Source organism: Cebus imitator, unplaced genomic scaffold, assembly GCF_001604975.1.
Source record: "Cebus imitator isolate Cc_AM_T3 unplaced genomic scaffold, Cebus_imitator-1.0 Scaffold684, whole genome shotgun sequence".
NCBI classification, from domain to species: Eukaryota; Metazoa; Chordata; class Mammalia; order Primates; family Cebidae; genus Cebus; species Cebus imitator.
This window is the reverse complement of record NW_016107999.1, coordinates 517342-545303: the sequence shown is the minus strand read 5'-3', so window position 1 is coordinate 545303 and position 27962 is coordinate 517342. Positions and strand designations below refer to the sequence as shown.

General features: G+C 49.4%; 1 protein-coding gene across 2 annotated transcripts in view; it reads right to left on the bottom strand.

The window, feature by feature from the left end:
- Positions 1 to 27220, bottom strand: part of CPLX2 (complexin 2) — an 87863-nt gene extending 60643 nt beyond the window's left edge. Inside the window, exons 1-2 of one of the 2 annotated variants that reach the window (XM_017518534.1) lie at positions 26436 to 27220; positions 13202 to 13281 (exon numbers count right to left, since the gene is read on the bottom strand). The gene's annotated coding sequence lies outside the window, so the exon portion shown is untranslated. The remainder of the gene's footprint in view (positions 1 to 13201; positions 13282 to 26435) is intronic. The other variant, XM_017518535.1, reaches the window with a different exon arrangement.
- Positions 27221 to 27962: the final 742 nt, after the last annotated feature.

The window sequence follows — 27962 nt, the reverse complement described above, 5'->3', positions numbered from 1 at the left end:
CATTTCCTCTTCTTTTTGTAACTATGAAATGGCCCCTTTTCAGGAGGACGTTCCCCTTTCCCACTGATGGTCCTTATGGGTTGGGTGGAAGGATCCCATCATTACCAGCTCCGAGTGATAGCGCTGGACCCAGGCCTGAGTACAGGAATGGGCTAGGGCTGAGTCCACTGACATTCAGTCACAGAGCTTTGCTGACACCGCTGGGGTGGGGTAGGTGCCCGGTTTTCACTGGAGTTGCTCAGCTGATAGGAGGGAGATGGCTGTGTTCCCACTCTGCAAAGGAAGGCCCACACAACATGGGGGACGGCATGAGAGATGTAGAAAGACAGAGCCTTGTGGTCACCTCCGAAGCCCTGGGGCCAGGTGTGTCTGACCCGGCAATATCAGACTTTCCCTTTTCCCTTTAGGCCGTCTTGAGTTGGGTTTCTGTCCCTCACAGTCTAAAGAGCCTTCATTAACAGTAAAGACACTCATTAACAGTAGGGATGTTTCCACATCTTTTATCTTATTTGGTTTACGAAACAGCCCCAGGAGGCTGTTTCCAGATGATGAACTGAAGGCTTAGAGAGTTAAGTCTCTGGGCTGAGACCTTGGTCCATCAGATACCAAGGTCCACATGGTCTGCCAGGGCACCTGGAGGTTAGGAAGGAAGGATGCTGGAGAGTGGGACTTCGACTTGAGAGAAAAGGATGGAAGGAAAAGGAAACTGAGGGCGAAACTCGAAAGTACTGCCTTGTGGTCTGTGAAGAGACAGGTAGGGGAGAAAAAATGTACGGATGAAAGAGAGAGGGAGAAGGTGGTGAGGTCTGTAAGGAAGTGAGTCAGAATTGGAGAACTTTAAAGTGGAAGAAAGATGACATTCAAATTCCCTATGTTCCAGGCAAATGAGCTGGTCCTTGAGCAAATGTCCACAGGAGAGGCCCCACAGTCAGCCCACGTTTCATTGCATGATCGTCCTCAAGGTCTCATTAAAAACGTCACCTCTTCCTTGAAGCCCGCAGAAACCCTCCTACTCTGCAGCCCCCTTCAGCGTGTCCTTTATCACACTGGCCACTTTCAGCCTCCCCATTTCACTTATTTAGGTGCATGACTCATCTCTGTTGCCAGGAAGTCCATGCCTTACTCATCTTTGATTAGACTCAAGCTCCTCAACTCATACCTGCACCCAGTAGGGGCTCAGTGCATTTAAATATATATATGTGTATATAAATATATTTGAAGGAAATGAGTGTCCAGATAAGAAGCAAATTTAGGGCCAGGTGCAGTGGCTCATGCCTGTAATCCCAGCACTTTGGGAGGCCAAGGTGGGCGGATCACTGGAGGTCAGAAATTTGTGACCAGCCTGACCAACATGGTGAAACCCCGTCTCTACTAAAAAATACAAAAATTAGCCAGGTGTGATGGTGGGCACCTGTAATCCCACCTACTTGGGAGGCTGAGGCAGGAGAATCACTTGAACTCGAGAGGCAGAGGTTGCAGTCAGCTGAGATTGCACCATTGCGCTCCAGACTGGGTGACAGCAGCAAAAATCCGTCTCAAAAAAAAAAAAAAAAAAGAAGTAAATTTAGGAGAATGAGAGTAAAGGAGAAAAGTGAGGTGAGGCACAGAGACACAGAGACTGAGTCAGCAAGGGGGTGAAGGAGGGAGAGAAGGTGGTGGCTCGAGAATGGAGACAGATTCCTGCCTGCACAGAGCTGAGGACCTCTGCTGGCCCTGTCTGGGGTTCAGTTGCCCGTGACCCTGAGGATGGGAACCATCAGAAAAGGACTGTTTGCTCAAGATCCAGTACAGTTGGGAGGAAGAAATCCTATGGAGTGGGTAAAGAAAAGCTGACGGATGGAGGCAGGCTGGGGATCAGGAGCACCAAGCTCTTTGGCCAAATCCTGGGACCAACCCCAGGAGGTCTGCAGTGTGACTCTTCCCTCCAGGAAGAGCCCAAACCAGAGAAGAACACACTGTCCCAGGCAGCGGGCCTGGGAGTTCCCCGACTCTGCTCTGGGACTGAGCGGCCTACTGTCCATCCCTCTCTGTTATAGCCTTCTCCGTCATCTCCATGGCCCTGAGCGCCATCCAAAGTCATCTTGTTTACCGTGTCTGTCTGCTTGTTTACTGTCTGTTTCTCTCGATGCAGAGGAAACTCCGTGAAGGGAGGGAGCTGGTAGGCCTCTAGGTGCCTAGCACAGCGCCTGCAGATGCTCACAAAAATACGGCTTGCATTAAGGAGTGGAAGGACAGGACGGGTGAGATGGTAACACGTGCTGTGTGTGGTAGGGGGCAGGGGCTGCCGCTTGGAGGTGGCATTGATGAAGCACTTTACCAACCACAGCGCCTAAAATAAAGGCGTCTGGGCTCTGAGATGAGAGCCCTTGAGAGAAGAAAGGCCCTTCTGGGACTCATTGTGTGGCTGTCAGCCTGAGTGCGGGCAGCTGCCGGGGGAAGAGGTCCTGGGGGGAGGGATGCCATGCCTGGCCCACCACACCTGCTCTCAGGCAGCAAGGAACTCACCAGCGGCCTGCTGTGGCTGCATGAGACGTGAGGAGTCTGACCCTGCTACCCAGGATGAGGGGGCCTGGGCAGGACAGGGAGCCCCGCCAGTCCTAGAAGTGTCCAGGGAAGGAATGAGTGTGTGCCAAGTAAACTAAGGGCCGCCTTACGCCAGGCACCCTGCTGGGCACTGCATCAGTTTGCGTCAGTGACTTCTCCCGACAAGGCCCAGAGGAAGGGATTGTTGAAACAGGTAAAGAGCTGAAAGTTCAGGAAGGTGATGTGATCAGTCCAGGGCCATGTGGGGGGTGGTGGCAGAGACAGGAGCTGACCAGTCTGGCTCCCTTCACATCGCTGGGCCTCCAACACAGTCTCAGGCTGAGGACACTCACCTCCTGATGGCTGCTCACCTCTGTGGGGACTTTTGATGTGATGCAGAGAGAGAGGAAGGAAGAGGAGGGAATTAGGTAGAGAGATGGATAATTTCCTTTCCTGCAAAATAAGGAGTGAGATAGATATCCTTGTAGCTGCTTCTTCACCTTCTTCTTGTTCCCTTCTGTTCTACTCTTTGGGCTGCCTGTTTCAGGCTGAGATTGGTGGGGAAATCCCAGCTCCCCTCTTAGCTCCCCTCTCAGCAACCCACTGTGAGACCTTGGACAGGTCCTTCCCCTCTCTAAGCCGGGCCATCTCCTCTGTGAAATACTAATAACACTTTTGACCTGTGAGGTCAAAGGGTGGCTGTGAGGAGTTAAGAAGGCAGAGGAAGCAGATGAAGCCTGGTATCATCTACCTAAGAGATGCCCTTGGTATCAGCCAGAGGTCCCAGGACACCCACTTCCAATCCAGTCAGTCCACTTGGCTGCTGGAGATAACTTTCTAAAATGAAAGGCAGACCTTGACCCTCCCCGTCTGGGGCCTTGTATAGACACTTTGGGAAAGAGGATGTCCAAATGGCTAGGAAGCATATGAAAAGGTGTTCAACCTACTCGTCATTGGGGAAATAAAAATTCCAACGATAACCACTACACATCCACCAGAATGGCTGAAATGGAAAAGAAGGAAAATGCCAAATGTTGCTGAGGGTTTGGAGCTCCTGGAACTTCCACCACGCAGCTACAGTAGGGAATGTAAATTACAACTATCATTCTGGAAGAAACATTTGACAGTAGCTGCTAGAGCTGAACCTGCATCTCCTGTGATATAGCAACTCCACTCCTTGGCATAACCCCCTGGAAATGTGTACATGTGTTTTTCCAAAGACACATACAAGAATCTTCATAGCAGCACTTCTCCCAAGAGCCTCAAGCTGAAAACAACCCGAGTGGCTATCAACACTAGAACTGCATTTTGGTCTAGTCCCACGATGGGATTCACTGGAGCAAATGAGAATGAATTATAGCCACGTGCAACAACTCAAGAGAACCTCCATTATTGCTGAGTGAGAATCCAACAGTGCCTGATTTCATTTATGTGAAGTTTAAAAATAGCCAATGACTCTATGAAATCAGAAGTCAGGACAGCAGCTCCTTTTGCAGGGAGATGGGGACTGGAAAGGGGAGCAAAGGGAGCTTCTATGATGCTGGCAAGTTTCTCTGTCTCGAGCTGGGCAAGGTTACATGGGCGTGTTCACTTTGTGAAAACTCACTGAGCTGTAAACTTACGTTAGGAACACTTTATGAATGTAGGTGATAGTTCAATATTTTTTTTTTCCTGAAAAAACAAAAATGAAGAGCAACTCACCCTTCCATGGCTTCCTCCTAGCCTGGGACAGGGCCTCTGCTCTGTGGCAGTCATGCAAGGCCCTTTGCTGCTGGATCAGTCCAGCTGTCACCACTGCCTGCTCGAGCACTAGAGAAAGGGGTGGGTCTTCCACACAGCAGGCTGATTTTCACTTCTGTGCCTTTGCCCATGGTGCCCCTCTAGCTGGCATCCCTTTTCTCCCCACTTTCCATTCACCCCGTCATCCTTCCCCTCCCTAGTGGGCCAGCTACCCCCACCCTGAGCTCCCACATTCCCCATCAAACTTTTCTTTATCTCAGCAATACTCATTCGGTTTTCATATTATCATCTACATGCCTGCCCACTCCTCCAAGCTCAGGGCTTGCCACAGATTCATTTCTTGCCCCTATGCTCAGCCTGGGGCCAGGCAGGGTAGAGAAACAGGGAATGCCTGCAGAATGAATGAAGGAAAACTAGCTCTTATTTGAGGCTCTGTGGCTCCCCACACTTAACCCTAGCTTGAACCTCCATCGTTGTCCTGTGGCAGTCTTCCTGAGACTCTTCTTCTATGGGACAAAATGTCCCCAGTCCTGATCCTGTCTCCCATGTGTGATGGATTTCTCTGCTTCCTTTTGTGAACCAGAAATGGATACACATCCCTCTACGCTGACCCCCTCACCTCCTCCATCTTCACTGTACCCAGTTCCCAAGCACAACTCCTGAGGAACAATGCCGTGATTAGGCAACCAGGTGTGGAAGTGGGCCAGGCACCTTTCCCTCAAACCCTAGTGCCTAGGGACATCACACCCTCTCTTCACAAACATCGTGGGAGTAGTTAAAAAATGGAGGAAGAGGCTTGGGGCCTGCAGGGGGAGGGAGGCAGTAGGGAGAGTAGTGAGCTTCTTGTCATCAGAGGTGGCTGGCTGGCTGCAGTCAGGGGAGGTTGGACCCAGTCGCTCTGACCCCAGTGGGGGAAAAGGAAAAACAATGACACTGATTGAGGTCATATTGTGCATTAGGCCCATTAAATGCATAATGTCGGAGACTATGCACTATTGTTCAGGGAGGCAGGTGTTATCCTTGTACCCATTTGAAAGATGATAAAACTGAAACGCAGAGAGGTGAAGGGTCTTGCTATGTAGGAATTTGACTGACTAGAAAAGAGCTGGAATTTGAACCCAGATCTTTCTGGCTTCTAATCTTCTGCTCTTTCTAGAGTTATCTAAGATCCTATGATTCCATCCCAAAGAAACATCTGTTATTGTGCTACGGCCTGAAGAAAGCATGGCAAGTCTTAGAGCCCCCTGAGTGGGGCCCACTGACTTGCCATTGGCCAGGGTCTGGCCAAGGCTGTCAGAGCAGTGAGGGTCCATATCCCCAAGTGCACTGGCATCTGAGCCCTTCCAACAGCTGCAATCATTCCTGGATCATCATAGGCACCACGTGAGATGTTGAAGGGACCAGGTGGCGATTTCTTTCTGAACAGTTTGCGTATTGGCATTTGACCTCAATTTTTCCATCAACTTGATTTTCATTTGCTAGTGTTTACTGACTGGAATAAGAAGGAAAGGTGGAAAGCTTAGGCTAATGAAATTCCCTCCCCACTCTTTACCCACTTTTTAGGATGTGTTGAGTTAAACATGCAAATTAAGAGCTGCTTCCCTGCACCAGCCATGAGGCACCTCTGGTTCCCTGTGAGCACTGGGCCCTGGCTGCCTCTGCCCCACCTGTAGCCTAAGTCCTCCTCTTGGACTTCTGGCTCCTGAGCACTGCCAGCAGCAGGTCAGGGCTTGTGTCACAAGAATGTGAACTCAGTGAATTCTTGTGTGCTCTCACCCATCTTTTCAGCCCTGGATGGTGAGATAGGTCATGTGACTAGTTTTGGCCAAAACAGCCTGTGAAAACAATCAGCCAATGTCACTTCTGGGCTGAGGTATTAAGAGTGACTGAGTTCTCCACTCACTTTCTTCCCCTGCTGCATAATAATGGAGCCAGCCTGGATCCCTGAGTCACCAACTGGAAGAAAGCTGCTGGGAGAGCTGCTGGCTCCACAGAAGACATCATGCAAGGGAGAAACAAATCATTGTTGTATTAAGCACAACAGGATTTCAGTATTAACTTGTTGCCACAGTATAACCTTGATACCTGCAGTCCTAGAGCCCCCTCCATCACTGCCACAGCACTTTGTGTGTGTCAGGCACAATGAGGGGCAAAGATGTAACAAGAGATAGTGGTCTCCTCAAGGCGCTTACAGTCAAAAAGCAGCAGACAAAAACAAATGAACTTTAGATGGCTTCCAAGCAACACAGAGGGTCAGTGCTGTGACAAAAGGAAATAGAGGGTCTGTGGGAGTCCAAAGAATGGGTGGCAAGGCAGAGGGAGAAGCAAGTCACAGAAGGCTTCCTGGAGGAAGTGATGTCTCAGCTGAGTTGTAGTGGATGAATAAAAGTCCCTATGGTCACAAACTGATGGTACGTATTGTTTGGTCAACACAATATTTAATTGTTTTCCTGTTAACTGATATTATGAAAAAATGAGGAGTTTCACATAAAACTCTTGATTTGGGCCTTCGTTTAAACAAATCAGTATAGGTGTAACCATCAACCCTGGGGCTGTGTGCCTGTATGGTAATGGTCAGCTGGAGCTGGCAGTAGCTGTCCCTGTAGCTAAGTGTGTCTGTTCAGGTCACAGTTCCTCCACGCATGTGCTCCCCGCCAGGCCTGCTGATGGGTGGGTTTGCAGCCCCCGAGTGAGTCAGTTCTCATTAGACTTCCTCAGCCCAGCAGATCCTTTTCAGCCCTGGGGCCAAGGTCCAGGCCTACCCAGCACCCTTCCCCTAGGACCCCCAGCCCATTGGAGGACCCTCACTGGAGCAGCTCACCACTGTACTCAGGTACAGCTGACCACTGGCCCCATGCTGGGGATGGTGACCTTGGTCCATTCAGGGTGGGAGAAAGGAGGCCTCAAGGACGGTCCCAGAAGGTCAAGCCCAGGGGACCAGACCACAGTGCTGGGTACTCCCTGGGCTCCTCTTGGTGGACATTTGCTGGTTTGAGCTGCCCAGAATCCTCTCCTCCTCCTTTTGGTGACAGCCCTTTGGTTTTCTTTTGGGGAACCAGCCCCACCACATTCAACTTGGAGGCAGTCCCATCAAGCCTCCATGCTTTTGGCTGGCCGAGAGGAGGACACGGGACCCATGACAGGCCACCTGTCTCCCTCCTGGGGCTGTGACTCATGAGCCCAGTGTTGCAAGGAGGAGAATAGCAGCTGTGGCTGATGCATCCCAGAGGAGAGGGGATCTGTACAAAGCCCGCCTCAGGTCTGCTTCCAGACCCCTTGTATGGCTTTGGCTCCGGTCCTTTCCTGAGCCCTGTGGCCAGGTTTCCCTTTGGTTCTGGGTACAATCTCATAACCTCAATAACCCCGTTTTCTGTTTGAGTATGACAGAGATAGTCTCTGTTGCTTGCTATCAGTGTACCCTAACTTACACCCAGCCCCTTCTAGGACTGCTATGAACTGTTTAGGTTCACACCTGATTCCCTGAGCACCAGGCTGGCACAGGCTGCCTCTTCCTGATCTTCAGCTCCTTCCTGCCCCTCTGGATAATTCGGGTCATGATGAACCACTGGATCACAACCTCCAGTTGAGACTCTCTTCTGGATGTAATCAACCTTGTCAGAAACCAGAGGCCTGGGGCCTGTCTCAGACCCACCCTCTGGTGGTAGCCCTGGCCTCACTGACTGCTGGCCAGGCTGCTGCCCTGGTCTCCGCACTCCTGGCTCAGGCCAGAGGCTCTGGCTCACCTGCCCAACAATCTCTTTCCTTCTTAGGATGGGGCCTCCTTTGCCCTCCCCAGGGGGGGCCTTCCCCAGAGGCCGTGGTGGGGCCTGGAGACATCCCTGCCTCTGGGTCCAGCATGGGCTCTGGAGCCACAGAACCCCTTGCAACACCCTTGCCAATTACTCTCCCCTCAGTCATTCAGCACCTCTATCTATTTTCCTTGTGTGTATCTTGCATTTACTATTACTCATTTTATGCTTAGCAAAAGTAACAGATTCTTTTTTTGACCTTTAATACATATATTTGAAAAGGGAACATAAGATCCTTCTCATAAACAGGAAAGCAGTATCCTGTTCTGTAAATAGATGGCCATGGTAAAACACAAATTCATGGAAAATAAAACATCGTTATCCACTTCCAGCTAGATACTGTTGCCGGCTGAAGGCTAAGCCTCTTCCTTGGAAAGGAAATCAACATGGTTAAGGAGAGGCTAACCTTCAATTGAGACTCTCTCCTTGATGTAATCAACCGAAAAGGCAGTCACTCTCTCCCAGTGCTATTTAATTTGTGCCTGAATAACTCTTCAAATCATCTCATGGATCCCGATGGTCTGTGCTCATCTTGTGGGAAATGCTACCTCAGCAGCCTCTGACTGCTCTGTGCATCTGCGGCCAGCTCCCTGGCCACATGACCACTTCTGCCATCAGGGCTGGATCCACGGCCACCTGCCCCACACCCACCCCACACTGATCCAGGCTGACTGGGCCTGGGCATCCACTTTGCCCCAAGGAGCTTTGCTTTTGTTTTGTATTTTTTTATTTTTGGTTGGTTCTAGGTTCAACCATCCCAGGGAGCTAAACTAAAGAGAAGGATATAAGAACTAACTTTTTGAGCCCTTCCTAAGTGACAGATATTGTGATTGGTGTTTTACTTCGATTCTTTCAATTTCCCCCACATTTCAGTCATTCATGTGCCGCCTTCATGCCTTCCACCCTATCACTTAGTATTTCTCTTAAAGTCGATTTGCCTTTTTAAAAAGATCATAATTTTATTTTCAAAGGAAATGCTATATTGTTTCCATAAATCACAGTCTGGTGTGCTGTTGGTTTCTAACACGCATCCGTTGTGAGCTATTAAAATAATAAATGTTCATCCATATACCACCTAAAGTCATCTTGTACAGCATCAATCAATCACATGTGTGCCCGCCTCCGGGAGGTACCAAAGGATCTTAGCTGTGCTCACACAGACCTGGGTGGGTGGCTCGTGGCTGAGAATGTGGAGGCTCAAAGGGACACTTGCCCTAAGCCCCACAGGCGGAAAGGGATGTGGTTGCGATCTGAATCCAATCCACCTCTAAAGGCCTAGGCTCTTTCAATGCCAGTGCTTTCCCAAATGCACTTCTTAAACTCAAAAGAACCCTTTAACAGTAAAAATATAGGAGGAAAAACAACATATATAACAGATAACAGCGAAGCTTTTGTGATTGAAATGGGTTTGGAGGATCCAAGGCTTCTTCTTTGAGGCCTTCCCTTCCCCAAACCCATCCTATAATGGGCCCTGAGAACCCTTCTGAGAAGCCCAGGATGCTGAGGAACATTACTTCAAACCCGTACTGCACCACCCTGTCCCTTGACTCCATTTGGTGCATTTTTTCCATGAGCCAAACTCCTGAGGGGCAGCTTCCAGGTCTCTGTTACTTTTTCTGGCCAGGTGGCCCTGCCTTGGATCTTGGCCACCTTGAAATCTTGAAATTTTCCATTTTGCCATTTTGAAATCTTCCACTGGCTTTCTAAGTCTTACTCTGACCTAATTATTCACTCATCAAACACCAATATCTTAAAATCGGGATGCAGATTTTTAGAGGGTACAAAAGGGGATGAGAGGAATGGAACATATTTCTTTTGGTGGGTTCCCAGATCCACGTGAGAGACAGACACTGGTCAAGTGCGGTAGGGGTGCGGACAGCCCCTGCCCCCCTGAAGCTCACTGGTGTTCTCATTCCTGTCTCCCTCAGGTGCTGGCCGCATTCTGTGATGGGCAGGGCCTGGGATGGGGCTGGCCAAGGGGCCGGAGCAGTGCTGGGAGCCCTCCGCATGGTGAGGCTAGAGGCCTTGCCTGATTTCCCACTGTACTTTCTGGGTTATTTTCCCTTTAGCAAACACTTTCTGATGTAAATCTAGAGTTAGAATCGTATCTCACTCCAATCCCTAAATCCTCGCTTCCGTGGGAGGACCCACTTACAATGGTCCCAGCATTGGTAGTATGAAGCTCTGCCTGGCTCCCAGCCTCAGCCTGTCTCCTCTCCACATTGCTGAGTCTAGTTGACCCTCCAACCTGGAGACCATCCTCCCGCTGAAGTGGGTACCCCAAAGAGATCCTCCTAGGCTAGTAAGAGAAGCATCTGTTGCCTTAAAAATATGAAAAAGTCCTGGTAGAGTTCCAGTAGGTTTTAGAGATTCCTAAAGACATTTAGTCTTGTGGTGCCTCCTGACCGAGCCAAGACTGCTATCCAGCCCCTCAGTGCTGACCATAGCCCTGGTCCTCTCCGGAAGGCCTCCATCTTTGGAAGGCCCATATAATGTCCCCAGAACATCACCTGTGAAGTCTCTCCTGTGCTCTGAGACCAGCCAGGTCTTAGCTAAGTCCAAGTTCCAGGAAGCTTCTCTCTTGGTGGTCCCAAGAGTTGAATCCACTGGGGAACTCAGAACAACTCAAGTCAATTCAAGCCAAGTCAACTCAGGTCAACTCAAGTCAATGCACCTGAACTCCACTCCATGAATATGTGCTGTGGACCTCTCTGCCTATTCCATACCACCCTGAGCCCGGCTCCAGTTGAGAGAAAGCAAAATCCAGAAATTAAAGTGACACAATCTTGACTCTCAAGGAGTTTTCTGTTTTGAACACAGATTCCAGACTCAAACTTTTTCTTGAGCTGAGGGAACGCATTGCACAAGGAGCTGGAGAAAGATTCTCCTTTCTGGGCTGGAGACAGGTCAACCAACAACCAACAGCTGAATCTTGAAGTTCGCTTCCCAAGACTTTTCAAATCACCCTCCCTGAGTAGTATGACTTTATTAACTGAGATTACAGAGTCAGCTGGTTCCTCTACCTTTAAGATCTGGCTCATATGGGTCCTGAGCCAATCATTCATTCATTTATTCACAAACCTGCATCGAGACCTTACTATGTGCCATTCCCCTTACAGATATTATCTCATTTAATCCTCAGAGTAATCAGTATGAATGCAAAACTAGTAAGGGGCCAGCTGGACTTCAATCTGTCCCTATTCCAAGGCTCGTGCTCTTTCCATCTCATCCCACTGCCTCTTAGAACAATTGAATAGAATCTGTAACACAGGATAGAGATCACTGAATGCTTAAACCAACACATTCTATACGGAGGGAAAGAGTGGATTGATGAATATTTTATGTAAGACGAAATCCCACCTGACCAGTTTATTAGAATTCTTTGAGAAGTGAACTATATAGGGAGATAAAGCAAGACTTTCACAAAAAGCCTCTGTCAAGTTTCCATCCCAAAGCCTATTAATAAAATTGATTCATTATAGAATTGGGCAGAGGTGGGTGGTGAGTGGGAGGGAGTCTATTTTTGCATGGATAGGGAACTGGCTTAGAGACAAGAAAGAGAGGGTGGAGATAGATGGGTGCTTTTCCAAATGGGTTCCCCGGGAATTGGTACTGAGTTTGGGCTTATATAACACTCAGTACACAAGCATCAAGCACCCAGTATGTGCAGGTCTTGCACTAAGCATGGGCTGCAGTACCCAAACAATCCGGATTCAGCCCTTGTCCCAGAAAAGCCCAAAGGTGCAAGAGCTGAGTGACAACTCCACATTTTGGAAGATGAGAAGCTCCTCAGGGAGAGGAAATGCCAAGACATCGGAGACAAAACCTGAAGAAGGTTGCTGGGAATGTGGAAACCCCAGACAGCAGCCAGAAGGTCTGGGCTTTAGCACCAGCTCTGTCCCCGACTCTCTGTGTGACACTGGGCTAGTCCCTCCCCACTCTGGGTCTCAGTTTTCTCTCCTATACAATGAAGGAATTGGACAAGATGATCCCTAAGGGGGCAGTGCTCTGAAGGGAGGAGGATGACTTACACTAGGAACTGCTTATGAGCAAGTCTTCATTTTCTGTGGCCAAAATGTTCCCTTCTGTCCCAGCTCTGTGATGGGGGACCCCCCTCCCACCTCTCATTTGTGAACAGTGAAGCCGAGGCAGAGAGCCATGAGGTCTGTGACGCTGGGGCTCAGAGCCCAGCCTGGAATTCCTCAGTGGCATTCTCTGTGAATGACTCAGCATCATAAATAGCTCCCATCTGGATGAGCAACGATATCTATAGCGATCAAGCGATCTCTATATCCACATACACTCTCTCTGTGCAAATATGTGGCTCACTGTATGCTAAATACGAGGTGGCCTGGAGACGTTCCTCCTCTTAAGAGACTATTTGGTATGAAACTCAAGACTGTTTATTTAAAGAAACAAGTTTACAACTATGCACACTGGATTACTGGTTGTGTGGGTGGTGGGGAAGAGGAGAGGTGGATGAGGGACGCCGGGTGTGATCCGAGCTTGGCCGGCCACCTGGAAGAAGAGCTGAGGTTGACTGCTCCACCCACAAGATGCTTTGGATACTGGGCTGGGGAGGGGGTGGCAGGGGGGATGTTGAGCTCATCAGTGCAGGAAGCCATGGCTCAGCAGAAAGAGCACAGGATCTGACAGTGACAAGAGAGCCAAGTGCCAGCCCAGCCCTGCCTTTCCATTCATCTTGGGCAGTTCATCAGTTCACTCATTCATTCATCAAACATGTACCAAGCACCTACAATGGGCATAGGCCAATGGGATACAGACATGAAAAAGCTTAGAATTCAGCCTTAGCTACCTACCAGCTGTGTGTCTTTGGGCAAGTCCTTTCCTCACTGAGCTTTATCTTTCTCATCTGTAACTGGGGATAATACTATCCATCTCAGGTTTTTTTGGGGAGCACTGAATGAGACAATGCACAAGAAAGTGCTTCTCTGTTGTAAATGGCTCTGAAAATGCAAGGTAAACACCATTCCACCACACTGTCCCACTGATCCATCTCATTCCATCTTAAGATCGTTCTTGGCAAGACATGCCCCCTTCATCCAGGCTCCAGGGGTGAGGGACGCCCTTAACACTATCGAGGGTTTGGCGCTGAGCAGTGCCCTTACCTTTGCTTCCTGGCAGAGCTGGGATGCAGGCACCTTCAGTCAGTGAGCAGAGCAGATAGCATGGCAGGGACCGCACCTTCCTGGAGGAGGAGAGAGGAGGTTGAGGGTTGAGGAGAGAGCTTCTAGGAAATTGCCTTGCTGGAGCCCCAGACCCCAGTGAAGGCATGCCCTTCCCTCTCCTGAGGCCACCACTGCTGCTCTTGATTCCAGCAAAGCGCTGGGCAGGTTGGGGTCCTGCCTGCCGTCACACCCAACTCCTGGCCCACCTCACCCAATCTGACAGTAGTTACCCAACTGTTCACTGGTGCAGGCAGCACTTAGATCCTACCACTGATCATACTTTCCTTACTTAAATGTGATTTCTGATTGGTGTAAAGGGATTGGATTTATCATCAATCATATCCAGTTTTGAATTCCAGCTTTGGGGATGTCCTCTTTGAACCTCAGTGTCCTCATCTGTAAAATGGGACTTCTAATAGCACCGACCTCATACACTCAGTGCTATATAAGTGCTTGTTATTATTACTGTTGTTAAATAAGATCACATCTGTGAAGACAGTTTTTATACTGTAGCTCCTCAAATTTTAATTACTTTCCTGTGCTTGGTTCCAGGGGGCACCATGCATTCTGTAAAAGGCAAAGGTTGGCTGTTACATGACTGTTTCCAGAGCTCTGCCACAAGGCCAGGCAGATGGCAAACGCCAGTAAATCATTGTTGACTGACCATTGTGACAAATTTGCCCGATTTGCTATCACAGATTTAGGACGAGTGAGGTCGACGTTTCGTCCTCATTTTATGGATGAGAATACCGACGTGGAGAGGGGGAGATGGTCTGTGAAGATCACTCGGGGGTAGGCGTGGAGCTGCGGCTCTTCCTTCTCCTACTCTTGCTGTCTGCTGCAGCCAGGGCCTCACTCAGTTGGGGCACCACGGACTCAGCAACTGAAGGGGCTGCAATGTGCACCCTAGGACAACCTGTCGCCTCCTCCCCCAACTCTCAATTTCCTCTTCTTTTAGTAACCATTGCTCTGATCTCAGTGGATCCAGGAGCAGATATTATTGTATCATTTGCAGAGGTGAGGACTAAGGCTGAGAGGCATGAAATGTTGAAGCAGATCACGGAGACGGTGTAGAGTGAATCAGGGCTTCCCACAGGGATCAGCCGACTCCAGGCAACATTAATTCCTAACAAACCCCCAGGCCTGGCTTCCCTCACCTCCTCCATTGCTAGCATAGGAGCTCCTTGGGGCCGAGCCTGGCTGTCTCCCCAGAGCCTGGTTTTAGCAGGACTTGATAAGTATCTGTTGAGTGAATGAATGAGTAACTAAGTGGGCGAGTGACTTTACCAGGCTGTGTTCTAAATGCTGGTGACAGGGCAGTGAAAAGGCCAGGCATGGTCCCTGCTCTCAGAGAGCTAATATTTGTATTTGAAACTAGCAACTGGATTAAAAACAGGGCAGATGTTCTTGTTTCCAGCTTGCTGGGGAGGGAGAAGGGGTGGGCGCCTGCGAGCTACAGCCTGCTGTCTGCCCAAGGAACGAGCACCTGGGAGCAAATGGCAGCTTCCTTGTCCTCAGGTGGGGCCACCTGTGTGTAGGGACAGGAGGCTGGCCTTTAAGAAGGGAAGGAAAGACGGAGAGGTGGTACAATCGTGTGTTTAGTGTCTACCTACTGCTCAGCCCCAGCTATTGTGTCATCTGGCACATAGTACGTGCTTAGTAAACTTTTGTTCCATGAATGAAGAGTGGGCAGAACACATGTTGGGATGACTTATGTCTAGGAGGCAGGGAGAGTCAAGAGCGTTAACTGCCAGAATCATTACAACTTAGAAGGGAGTGTCACTCCTCACAGAGCCCGTTCACATACCAGCTCTTCTCCTGCACAGGCGAGGGGCCCGTTAAGCACACACTTGCTAGTGAGCGCTCTGTGCCTCTGTGCTGGGCACTGGTGGTGTTGGTATAAACAAAAGAGCAATGCCACCCCCTTTAGTGTATTTGCTGTGTGCCCAGCCCTCACATCCATAAATCCCTAATTCTCCCGCTAGCCTGGCAAGGCCAATGTCATAACCCACCACACAGAGGATGGCACGGATGCCAGAGAGGCCTTGATCTCACATGGTGAAAACCCAGGTCTCTTGTCTAACTCTGTGAGCGAGACATAAAAAGTTCACAGCCAAATGGGGACACAAGCAAGAAAGCAGATAGTTAAGCTACAATGTGCCACCCCCTCTAATGTGGGTTTCTCTAACGTGCTGCTCTCTTTGGCACCCTAGAGAATTTGGGAGGGCTTCCCTGAAAAGGTGAGTCTGGAGCTGAGGATTTGTGGAGGCCAAGTGGACAGTGGGAAAGGAAGGGCTTTCCAGGTATAAGGGAGAGCATCTGCAAAGACACGGAGGAGGCATGGTCTACTCAGGGCACTGGGAGGAAGGTGGCTTGGCTGGAGCCTCAGGGCAAAAAAAGAGACTGGCAGTTTGTCATATCCAGCTTAGAAGGGGCCTTAGAGGAGCTTGAGCTTCACCTTGAGGGTGATGGGGAGCCATTGCAGGGTTCAGCTCTGTGTTCTAGATACTTCTGGGCACCTCAGGGGCTAGGGATGAGAATGGGAGCATGAGGGTGGGGAGTCTGGGGTGCTCTTAACAGGCTGTGGACAGGGAATGGTGCTAAGGCAGTGGCTTGGGGTGGCAAAGATAGGAGGAGTAGGTAGCAAGACTCAGGGCTTGATGAGGTGCGGAGCTGAGGGAGAATGGGGCTCAGCCTGCTGGCTTGGATGTGTGTGTAGCGGTGACATGGGCATCTGTGGCAGTCAACCCTCTTGTCAGCTGACCCACCCTGTGGAGTTGGAGGTTCTGTCCCAGCTGCAAGAAAATCGCTGTGGCAGGTCCTAGTGCCAGTTCCAGCAAAGGCTTCCCCTATCACCTGACTGCTTGCATACCGTGTCCTAGCAACCTTGCAGCCCTCCCCTTGGCAACGTGAGCTCCTCCTCTGACTGCGCTAGAAGGGAAGGTGGGGCTGGGATGTCCCCTGACCACCAGACCCGCCCAGGGAACCTGCCACCTGCAGCCTGCTGGGCTCATCAGGTGGAGGCTGGCCAACTAGGCAAGGGAGGTGGTCTGGACACGGGAAGCCTTGGGAGCTGGGTTCTGATACCAGAGCTGACGCTCTGTGGGAGTGATCTTGCACAAATTTCTTCCCCTCCGCAGGTGTCAGTTTTCCCTTCTGTAAAATAAAAAGGGATCTCTGCAGTCTAATGTTGTCTTATCCCGTTTTTGATATTTTCCATGCTTATTGCTTGGATGCTGTGTTGCTGACACAGATTTTAGTGTCAGACTTCAGTGATTTAAATCGTAGTTAACTTGGACAAGTCACTTCATCCCTGAGTCTAGATTTTTTTTTATCTAAAAATGGAGAGAGCTCATGTTTACTCAAAAGGGTTGTTAGAGTTGGCTGAAATTGTATCAACGAAAGTGCTTTACAAATGGCAAATAGTAATAGAATGTTATTGATTTTATTTCATCATACGTTCTTCTGTGCTCTGTTGAAATTCATTGACCCACCACCAGCAAGCAGCTATGGCAGGAAGAGTTTACCAAACAATTACTATGTGCCAAGCATTGTGCTGAGTGTTTTCCTAATATTACATCAACCATAGAAGCTACCTATTATTATTATTCTTATTTTACATATGAACAAAATGGAGGGCCCACACAGTTAAGTATAGAAAGATCTTGGCCAGGGTCCCTGGCTTCAAAACTGGTTTAAAATGCAAGAGGTGTCCACCTCAGGATCTCTTTTTACATCTTGGATTTTTCCTCTCTTCTGAAGTTAGAATTTAACAGGGTTGGGTAGTCAGGGGAGTAGCACTAACATTTAATGAGCATCTTTTATGTGCCAAGAATCGACCAGGTCCTCAGGCCTAAACGTGTTTGTCAATCACAGGGGGGTCTTGTTAAAATGCAGGTTCTGATCCAGTGCATCTGAGATGCAGCTGAGATCATGCATTTCTAATAAACTCCCAGGTGATGTTGATGCTGCCGATCTGTGGACCACACATTGAGTAGCCAGGCGTTGGAGGAAATCAACCAGTATCTTACTGAATCCTGGTGGCTAAGTTTTATTAGTTCTGGGTTCAGAGACGGGGAATTGAGGCTTGAGGTGCAATGCACCTCACTAGGCTCCTAAAGCGTACAAGGGGTTGGTCTGATCCTACACAGCACTGGGTACAGGCCCACTATCGCCTCCTTGATGTGTGATCCTTTCTCTGGGGCTCTGTCTCCACAGCCGAGGCAGGCAGTGTTCTCTGGGGCCCCTACCAGGATCACTTTCTTATTTTTAGTTTGCCATGAGCAGACTGGCTTCTGATACTGGCTCCTAGTGGGAACAGGGCTTGGCCCAGGCAGTATCCCTACAGTTGAGTGAACGTCTTAGGGCCGAGATTAGATCCTGCTTATGCACAACTCATTTCACCTTCCTCACCCTAATCCCTGCTCTTTTGTATTCTGTATTTATTTAAAATTTTGGTATTTTATTCATCAGTTTTTGCATTAATTTTTTTAAAAGAAATATTGCATTAAAAGTTATTTGTCTTGATCAAGTTTTCAGCATCCTCTTCAGGATGCTGGCCCCACCCCAGTCCTGGTGGACTGAAGTCATCCCCTCCCACCGCATCCTCCCAGGATTAGGATGCTGCCTGCAAGGTACTGCAGCGCCAGCATGGCCTCCAACACCGATGGATTTATTTCCCAGCAGGTGAGTCCTGCAGATGCATCACTTGGCTTGCCCCTTGGCTGACCTGCTCTAGAGATGGCAGCAGGAACTGTGGCCTGAAGGAGGGCCCAGGGGATCACTCTGACATGGGCTTCACCCCATCTGCCCCTTAATGGCTGTGTGACTGAGGAAAGTGACTTCAGCACAGTTTAGATCACGCCACTCCTCTGTCTCACAGAGAGACTCCCCCAGCCTGCAAGGCTCCACCTGCCCCAAGCCTCACAGCCTTTCTGCTCCCACCATCTGCTACTCTCCTCCTTGCTCACTTGGTTTCCGTCCTGCAATCTTGTCAGGGTTGTTTTTGCCCTAGGGTCTCTGCATGTTCTGTTCCTTCTGCCTCCACACTTGCCCCACAGGCAGCTTCTTCTCATTCAGATGCCAGCCCCAATGCCTCTTCCTTGAAGGCTTCCCTGGATTTAAAGAGCCTCATCCTCCTCAGTACACTCCCCCCTTTTACTTCCTAGTATTTATGTGACTTGGTGAAATGATTTTGTTTACTTGCCTGGTTTCTGTCTCCCCACTAGAAAGTGAGCTCTGTAAAGGCATGGCCCTTGTCTTCCTCTTCACTGTCTCTCCAGCTTTAAAACTGTTATTGGCTCATTGGGCTGCCCAGTGAGTATTGATGAATCAATGAGTCATTCCCTGGGTTTCAGTTTTCACATTTGGGAAATGGGATGATAACCCTAACCCACAGTGTTATTGTCACAGTTGAAAGCATATTTGGGCCAGGTGTGGTGGCCGAGGCAGGCGGATCACCTGAGGTCAGGAGTTCAAGACCAACCTGGCCAACATGGTGAACACCGTCTCTGTTAAAAATACAAAAATTAGCCTGGCGTGATGGCGCATGCCTGTAATCCCAGTTACTAGGGAGGCTGAGGCAGGACAATTGCTTGAACCCAGGAGGTAGAGGTTGCGGTCAGCTGAGATCATAACCCTGCACTCCAGCCTGGGTGATAGAGTGAGACTTTGTCTCAAAAAAATAAAAAAATTTTAAAAAGCACATTTGCTGATCGTCTGCTATGTGCCTGTCATTGTGCAAAATGACCCAGTGAGGCCTGGTGGTATTACCCCCATTTTACAGATGATGAATTTGAAGCTCAGAGACATGGTGGGGTTTGCCCAAGATCCTTCATCTATGAAGGCCCAGGGCTGAGGCTCTGTCCTGTTGGAGAAGCATCTGGCCCCATGCCCTGCTCTGCGGAGGTTCCTGATGTGAGAGCCAGGGCTGAGTTCCTCGGAGCCTTTTGCCATTTGCTGCTTGAACTGCAAGACCCTACTTGCCCGCCTGGCTGTTGCAGCTTCCCAGGAGTCAGAGACAGGAATTCTAATGGCTGTTTTTTTGTGCAATACAAAGGCCTGCCTCTTGCAAATGTAGAGACACATTTTCTCCGCATTGGCAATTACCATGCTGAATATCTGGGGAACAGTTTTCATCTGCCAGGCACTTTACCAAGATTAACTTCTGAGCCCTATGCAGCAATGCTTGTTGCAGATTGAGGGGGCGGCAGGGAAAGCGTGGGCAGTGGTGTCTTTGATCACAGGAGAGCCTAGGATTTGGAAGGGCTTGAGACCCCACGTCAGCACCTCTGAAAATTTGGTTTATTTTCCTGAGGTGATTTCTCCATTGTCCTGAAAGCACTGAGCTTCTAGAGGATTCAAGGTTTCTGATGTTTCCTGGCCCATCTGGCTACAGATTCAGCAATGTAGTCCACAAATATTTACTGAGAACACCCTAGGCATTATTCTAGACTCCGAGGATGCAATGATGGGCCAAAATACATTAGTGCCTTTGCTCTCCTACAGATATTAACTCAGTGGAGGAGCCGGAGGACAGTGACTCCTGCCAATAACTGGCTGTGTGACTGCGGGTTAGTTCCCTTCCCTCTCTGGGCCTTTGAATTTTATCTTCCTCTCTTCTCTGAATCCCCTGCTTAAAAGTCTTCAGTGGCTCTCCATTGCTTACAGAGCAAGGCAGGCATCTCCGGCCTGGGATTCGAGGCCCAAGCCGGGCCCTAGTGGACACTTCTTGGCATGTGCGCCCGTCTCGCCCATCTCCATTTTGCTCCTTTTTTATTTAGAATACTCATACTCATACGGCACATTCTGAGTGCCAGGAATGTCTGAGTGCTGCACATATTTTAACTTGTTTAACTCTCACAGAAATCCCTTGAAATAAGTATTTGGACTCTCATCATCTCCACTTTAAGAATGAGGACATCGAGTCACACAGGGGTAAACAACTTGCCTAAACCCACATAGCTTCTCAATGGCAGGGCTGGGATTTGAACCTAGGCAGCCTGGTTCCTGGGCCATGTCCCCCACAGCTACCACACACTGCCCCTTGGTGCACCTGTGCAGCAGCCTTACTACTCTCCTTTCCCAGGTATCCATCACCCACCTCCATGAAGCCTTCCCTGATGCTTCCCAGGCTGACTTAAATCTTCTTGTCTCTTCTCACAATGGCAGCCCTTAGCTTGGGCTATGGTTGGTCTGGCTTGTCTATTGTCTCCTTAGCTGAATGCTGACCATCTCTGCATGGGAGAGGCTGTGTCTCACCCTTCCGGCCTCAGTGGCCAGCCCAGCACACCCATATCATCCACTCTCCACACAGCAACAGAGGCATTTTTAAAAAAAACCCAGTTTTTTAACACCCCTCTGCTTAAAGCAATCTGGCTACTATCCATTACATTTAGAATAAAAGCCTCAATCCTGACCATGGCCTAGAAGGCCCTGCATGATTTCCTCCCTGGCCCCTCCCTGCCCCTGGCGGCTGCTGTTCTCCCCTCATTCACTCCACCTCCCATCTGTCCCTCTACAGTCCAGGCTCACATTAGGGCTTCTGCCAGAGCTATTTCCTCTGTTTGGTGTGTGCTGCCCCATGTTGTCACATGACTGACTTGTCATTCAGTGTCACCAGTTCACACAGTGTCTTGTTCTGCTATATCACCATCACTTGGAATCGTGCCTGACACAGAATAGCCATTCAATGAGTAAGCGTCTTGAAGGAAGACAAGATGTCTGCCAAGTCCCTTTGGGATCTTATATATTGCAGTTCAAATAGTTCCAGGTAATATAATGCATCTAAGTCAGTCTCATCCCAATCTGATGGCTGGGATAATTTCATAAGCTGGGCTATACTATCTTTATCACTTTTCTATGTCTGGACTGAAATCACACTCCCATACACAAGACACTTGTATTGGCTGTTCTCTGCTGACTTTCCTTCACCAAGGATGCTAAGAGCTCCTTGCGTGTACTGTCAATTGTCTATCTAAGACTTGGGGAAACTTGTGAGACACTGCCCTCCCCATTTGGTAGGCAGAGGATTTCCTGAAGACTGAAAAGGCTGACTTGCAGAGTCAGAGTCCCGGAGCCCAGTCAGGACACACATACCCATCACGGCCATCACATTTCATCAGTAACAGGGAGACTTTATGTTCCCAAAAGGCACAAGAGCTCTGAGTCCTGCCAGGACCTGGGTCAAACACTACTCATTTAGCACCTCTAAGGAGCTGAGGTCTGTAACTGAGGGGGTATGCAGCCAAATTCAGGGCAAATGGGAAAAGGAAGGCTTTATGTATATCTGGTTAAGGCAAGCAGGGCTGGCAAAAATCCACAGAAATGAGATCTGGGCTTCTGACTGCGCAGGCTTTTGCTAATGAGAACTAAGGGGCCAGCTGGGAGGTTAGCACAGCAGCCAGAAAGAAGGTGCCACCAAGATCAGGTTACTTAGAAAGTATGTGGGAGGGGCTGGGTGGGGTGGTTCATGCCTTTAATCCCAGCTGCATTTTGGGAAGTGAGGGAAGGGGATCAATTGAGCCCAGGAGTTTGAGACCAGCCTGGGCAACATAATGGGGCTTCATTTCTACAAAAATAAAATATAATAATAATAAAATAGCTGGACATGATGGTACACACCTGTAGTTCTAGCTACTTGGGAAGCTGAGGAGAGAGGACCCCTTAAGCCCAGGAGTTTGAGGATGCAGTAAGCTGTGATTACACTATCACAGCTTAGTGATTACACTATAGCCTTAGTGATTACACTATATATATATGAAGGCTATTTCTTTCCCCCCTTCCTTTTCCTCCTTCCAGCCTCTTTGAGCTAGATAAGAAAATGGCATCCCTACAACTAACAAGGAATGTAAAGGGCCTCTTCAAGGAGAACTACAAGCCACTGCTCAACGAAATAAGAGAGGACACAAACAGATGGAGAAACATACCGTGTTCATGGTTAGGAAGAATCAATAACATGAAAATGGCCATACTGCCCAAAGTAATTTACAGATTCAAAGCTATCCCCATCAAGCTACCAATGACCTTCTTCACAGAACTGGAAAAAACCACCTTAAACTTCATATGGAACCAAAAGAGAGCCCACATAGCCAAGTCAATTCTAAGCAAAAAGAACAAAGTGGGAGGCATCACACTACTGGACTTCAAACTATACTACAAGGCTACAGTAATCAAAACAGCATGGTACTGGTACCAAAACAGAGATATAGACCAATGGAACAGAACAGAGGTCTCGGAGGCAACACAACATATCTACAACCATACGATCTTTGACAAACCAGACAAAAACAAGCAATGGGGAAAGGATTCCCTGTTTAATAAATGCTGTTGGGAAAACTGGCTAGCCATGTGCAGACAGCAGAAACTGGACCCCTTCCTGACACCTTACACTAAAATTAACTCCAGGTGGATTAAAGACTTAAACATAAGACCTAACACTATAAAAACCTTAGAAGAAAACCTAGGCAAAACCATTCAGGACATAAGTGTAGGCAAGGACTTCATGACCAAAACACCAAAAGCATTGACAACAAAAGCCAAAATAGACAAATGGGACCTAATCAAACTCCACAGCTTCTGCACAGCAAAAGAAACAGTCATTAGAGTGAATCAGCAACCAACAGAATGGGAAAAAATTTTTGCAGTTTACCCATCTGACAAAGGGCTGATATCCAGAATTTACAAAGAACTAAAACAGATTTACAAGGAAAAAACAAACAAGCCCATTCAAAAGTGGGCAAAGGGTATGAACAGATACTTTACAAAAGAAGACATACATGAGGCCAACAAACATCTGAAAAAATGCTCATCATCACTGGTCATCAGAGAAATTCAAATCAAAACAACATTGAGATACCATCTCATGCCAGCTAGAATGGCAATCATTAAAAAATCTAGAGACAACAGATGCTGGAGAGGATGTGGAGAAATAGGAACACTTTTACACTGTTGGTGGGAGTGTAAATTAGTTCAACCATTGTGGAAGACAGTGTGGCGATTCCTCAAGGACCTAGAAATAGAAATTCCATTTGACCCAGCAATCCCATTACTGGGTATATATCCAAAGGATTAGAAATCGTTCTACTATAAGGACACGTGCACACGAATGTTCATTGCAGCACTGTTTACAAGAGCAAAGACCTGGAACCAACCCAAATGGCCATCGATGATAGACGGGACAGGGAAAATGTGGCACATACACACCATGGAATATTATGCAGCCATCAAAAACGATGAGTTTGTGTCCTTTGTAGGGACATGGATGAACCTGGAAACCATCATTCTCAGCAAACTGACGGAAGAGCAGAAGATCAAACACCACATGTTCTCACTCATAGGTGGGTGTTGAACAATGAGAACACATGGACACAGGGAGGGGAGCACTACACACTGGGGTCAGTTGGGGAGAAACAGGGGAGGGACGGTGGGGGATGGGGGGTAGGGGAGAGATAGCAAGGGGAGAGATGCCAGATGTAGGTGATGGGGAGGAAGGCAGTAAATCACACTGCCACATGTGTACCTATGCAAAAACCTTGCATGTTCTTCACATGTACTCCAAAACCTAAAATGCAATAAAATAAATAAATGGAAAAAAAAAAAAGAAAAGAAAATGGCATCTGGTCTCTGCACCATGGAACTTTGGGCCAATTCTCCCCCTTTTTTGACCCCTCTCTTCCTCATTTGTAAAATGTGTCTGGTTGGCTAGATGATTTCCAAATCAATGATTTCCATAATGTTAATCTTTCTAGCCTTAGGAGCTCATGATTCAGATTACTTTGAAAGGGAAGCTTTCACTTTTTCCCTGTGGGGTTTGATTTGTCTGGGTAGGCAGTGGATGTGAACAATTCTGGCATGGTAAAACCTGTTGAGGGTTGATGTATCCCTTGTTTATTTCTGAAACAATTTCTTTTAATGCATGTGGCTCATCACTATAGTGTGGCTTCTCATTCTACAAAGGACAGAAATGTTCGGAACGGATTGAGGAGGCAAGGTCATGATTTGAGCTAGTGACTTCCAAGATGGTCTAGTATCTGAATGGCAGAAGTTGTACTGATGTTAAAATCCATCTGTATGAAATGATGTGATGTCTTGGGTTTGCTTCCAAATAAGTCAGTGTGTGTGTGTGTGCATGCGATGAGAGTGAATGTGGGTGTGTGTGAATTGGGTGTGTGTGATGAGAGTGGGTGTGGGTATAAATGAAACAAAATTGGCCAACTGTTGAAGCTGAATGATGGGTATGTGGGGGATTATTATACTATTCTTTCTATTTTTCTAAATATGTTTGAAGTATTCCATCATAAAAGGCTCTTTGGAGACTGGTTCCAGGCTTTCTCTCCACTCTCATTTTTCAGGCCGCATCCTGAGGACTGTCTGGCACAGTAACATTGCCTTGGTGGCTGGAATTTCACATCTCTTGACCTTGACACAAAGCTGTATCTGCCTGGGGTCCTTTTCTTCGTCTTTCCTTACAGTTCGTGACTCCTGCTTCTGAGATCCCACAGCCCTGTTGCCTTGATACTTAACATATTGCAAGTGTTTGTTTTCTTTTCTGGTCTGTGACCTCCTCAAGTTACTTCTCTGCCTCCCCAGTGCACAGCCAGTGCCTGGTATATAATAGGTTCCCAGTACAAGTTTACAGAAAGGATAATAGCAGCCATGGGATCTACCATTTTTTAAGTATTTACTACGCGTCACTAAGCTCATTAAATCCTCATCCAAGTGGGCATAATTAATCTTCTCATTCCTCTTTAATAGCTGAAGATAGTCTCAGAAGGTCACTTGCCCAAGGTCACGTGCTAGTAAGTAAACCACTCTGATATTCTCCTTGCATCTGGGATTTTAAGAGTTCTCTATGAATGCTGTGCAACAGGCCCAGGAGTTAAGAAGCCTGGGTTTTAGGCCCAGCTCTGCTACTAAATTGCTGAGTGACCTTGGGCGAATCATCCCTGCCCCCTAGGCCTGGTCTCCCACGGAGACAATCAGTGATCTAGAGTGTCACGTGATCTGAGGGCCCTCCCAGCCTCAGCTCTCAGAGAAAAGCTTTCTCTTCCACATATGCTTTCCTGCCTCAGAACTGGCTTCCCTTTTTGGGAGCCTCCCGGCTTAACGGACGCCCTCAACCTCTTTTCTTGCTAATTGCAACCTCCCAGGTCTAAGCCGAGTTCGCAACCTGCTGTCTGGGTCGCCCCCTCCCCCATTTCTTCTCCGTGGACTGGGATTTCTTTGGGGGGGGGCGTGAGAGAGAGAGGGAGCCCGGAGCTACCCCGTTAGTCAGGCTTCCCCGCGGCTTCTCGGCGCCCTCCCCCTACGGAAACTCAGCCTCACACTTTCTAGGGATGTTCTGGGGACAGCCGGAGTCAGTGATTGCAGCTGCCAGCCGCGGGCTTCTGTGCTGGGCTCTTGGAAGTCCGCGGTTTTGAGCTGGGGTGGGGGTGGGGGTCTGGAGGGAAGAAGGGGCGGCTCACTCCTTCCTCCTCGCCAGGAGCTCAGCCTAGGCCCAGACCGCCCAGCAGAGCCGGGACCCTTCTGTGCCTGCGTCCCCTCCACCCTCTTGCCCACTCTTAGCTGGGGCCCGCCATTGCACTGCCAGGCCTCAGCGGACGGCAGACCCAAGCCGAAGATGCGCGGCTGTGCTAGGCCCCTGCCCAGCTCGCCGGTGACATCGCTCTGGGAGAAGCCGAAATCCCCCGATCGGTGCTGCCTCGCGTCACCCCCCGGCGCTCTGCAGGCCCCAGCCCCACGTCTTTGTTAGCGGTTCGCTGTGCAGCCGGAGGGAGCTGTCCGCCGCCGCTGTGCTGGCGCGGGGACCGGCGCGCGGGGGCGAGGGACGGTCCTCAGCGGCCGAGCGGAACCCGGGCGTAAGGTGCGGAGGAGCCCTTCCGGCCGCCGCGATCCGCCGCTGTCCGCAGTGCTGACCCAGGAGGGACAACCCCCCCTCCCCAGCCCGGCGCGGGAGCTGTCCCCGAGGTGGTGCTGAAGCGAGAAGCCCGAGGCGCCCTCTGCCTCGCCCCGGAAGAGCCGCCCGCGGCTGAGAGCTCCAGGGAGGGGGAGAGGCCGGAGGAAGCCGCCTTCTGGGAGCTCTGGAGCGCGGGGCCTGTGGCTGGGGTCTCTCAGCCAACCGCTCCCGCGGAGGACAGTGGCTCAGCCACAGGGAGCGAGCGCGCGTTCTACGAACCTGTTGGAGGCTGCAGCTCCTCCGTGGCCGACCAGGGAGCCAGGGACCGAGGTTCTGGCGCGTTTCTCCCTCCCCCTCTTCCTTGACTCCTCCGCCGAGGCGCTCCCTCCTGCCTGGGCTAGCACACATGCACGCGGGGGGCGCCGAACCCTGCTTCTGTCTGCCCCGAATGTCGGCCAAGCTGTAGGGCACAGAGCCCAGAGACCTCCCCCAAGGGCAGACCCGCTCCCAGGGAGACCCAAGCTTACGGAGAAAGGAGGCGGGGGCTAGCGGCGGAGACGGGAGAGGGCGCCTGCAGAGGTGGCCGTGAAATCAAGGAGACATGGGAGAGTTCCCACACAGGCAGTTCTGCCCTGAAGTTCCGAAGACTTAGGGGTCTGTCTTTAAGGCGTCCTGACTTTGCAATATCTCTCCCTCTCCATTTCTGTGACCAATAACTAAATGCAGGTCTACTTACCTGATCTGTTGCAAACTCCATTCACTGGACTGACTGCCTTTAGTACCTCATTCCAGGCCGTCTTTTACTATGTCCCAGAGAAAGCTCTCCAAACTAACTTTTTTATGAAGTATTTTAAGTCTTTCACTAGCAAGACAAGCTATCTGCCTATCATGACAGAGGACCACTTATTCGGAACAGGCTCATCCCGATGCCTTAGCACCTGCCCTTCACTTTGGCTGAGACTTTCTCCCCTCCTTACTACTTTTGCTTTATCTGCAAGTGAAAACATCCTCATTTTCCAAGGAAATTTTCCTGGCCCCCCCTAAGTCACAGTCAGTCACTCCCTCCTCTAGGATCCCTCAGCCTTTACATCCCTCCACTACACTTCTCATCACATTGTGTTACTCATGTACCTCTACCCTCAGTTGCCAGGCTTATATATTTTATGTTTCTCTGTATCTTCGTCTTCTAGCATGGTGACTGGCACACAATAGATGTTGAGTTATATCTGCTGAATGAATGTACACATGAGAAGCTGAGGTCAAAATAACTTCCTTTTCTTCATGTTATTGCTCATTTATTTTTTTTCCTTCCCTCCCTCCCTCCCTCCCTCCCTCCCTCCCTCCCTTCCTTCCTTCCATCCTTCCTTCCTTCCTTCCTTCCTTCCTTCCTTCCTTCCCTCCCTCCTTCCTTTTGTTCTTTCAACATAAAGCCTCACTGTGTCACCCAGTTGGAGTGCAGTGGCACGACCTGAGCTTACTGCAACCTCTGCCTCCCAGGTTCATGCGATTCTCCTGCCTCAGCCTCCGCAAAAGCTGGGACTACAGGCGCGTGCCACAATGTCCAGCTAATTTTTTGTATTTTTAGTAGAGACAAGATTTCACCATGTTAGCCATGATGGTCTTGATCTCCTGACATCATAATCCACCCTCCTCGGTCGCCCAAAGTGCTAGGATTACAGGCATGAGCCACCGTGCCCAGCCCGATTTCTAGTTTTTAAATCACAGCCTGCAAAGCTCCACACGCAGCATCCGTGCCCAATCCTCCTGCGTCCTCATGACCAACTCTCCCCTGACTTAGTAATTCCT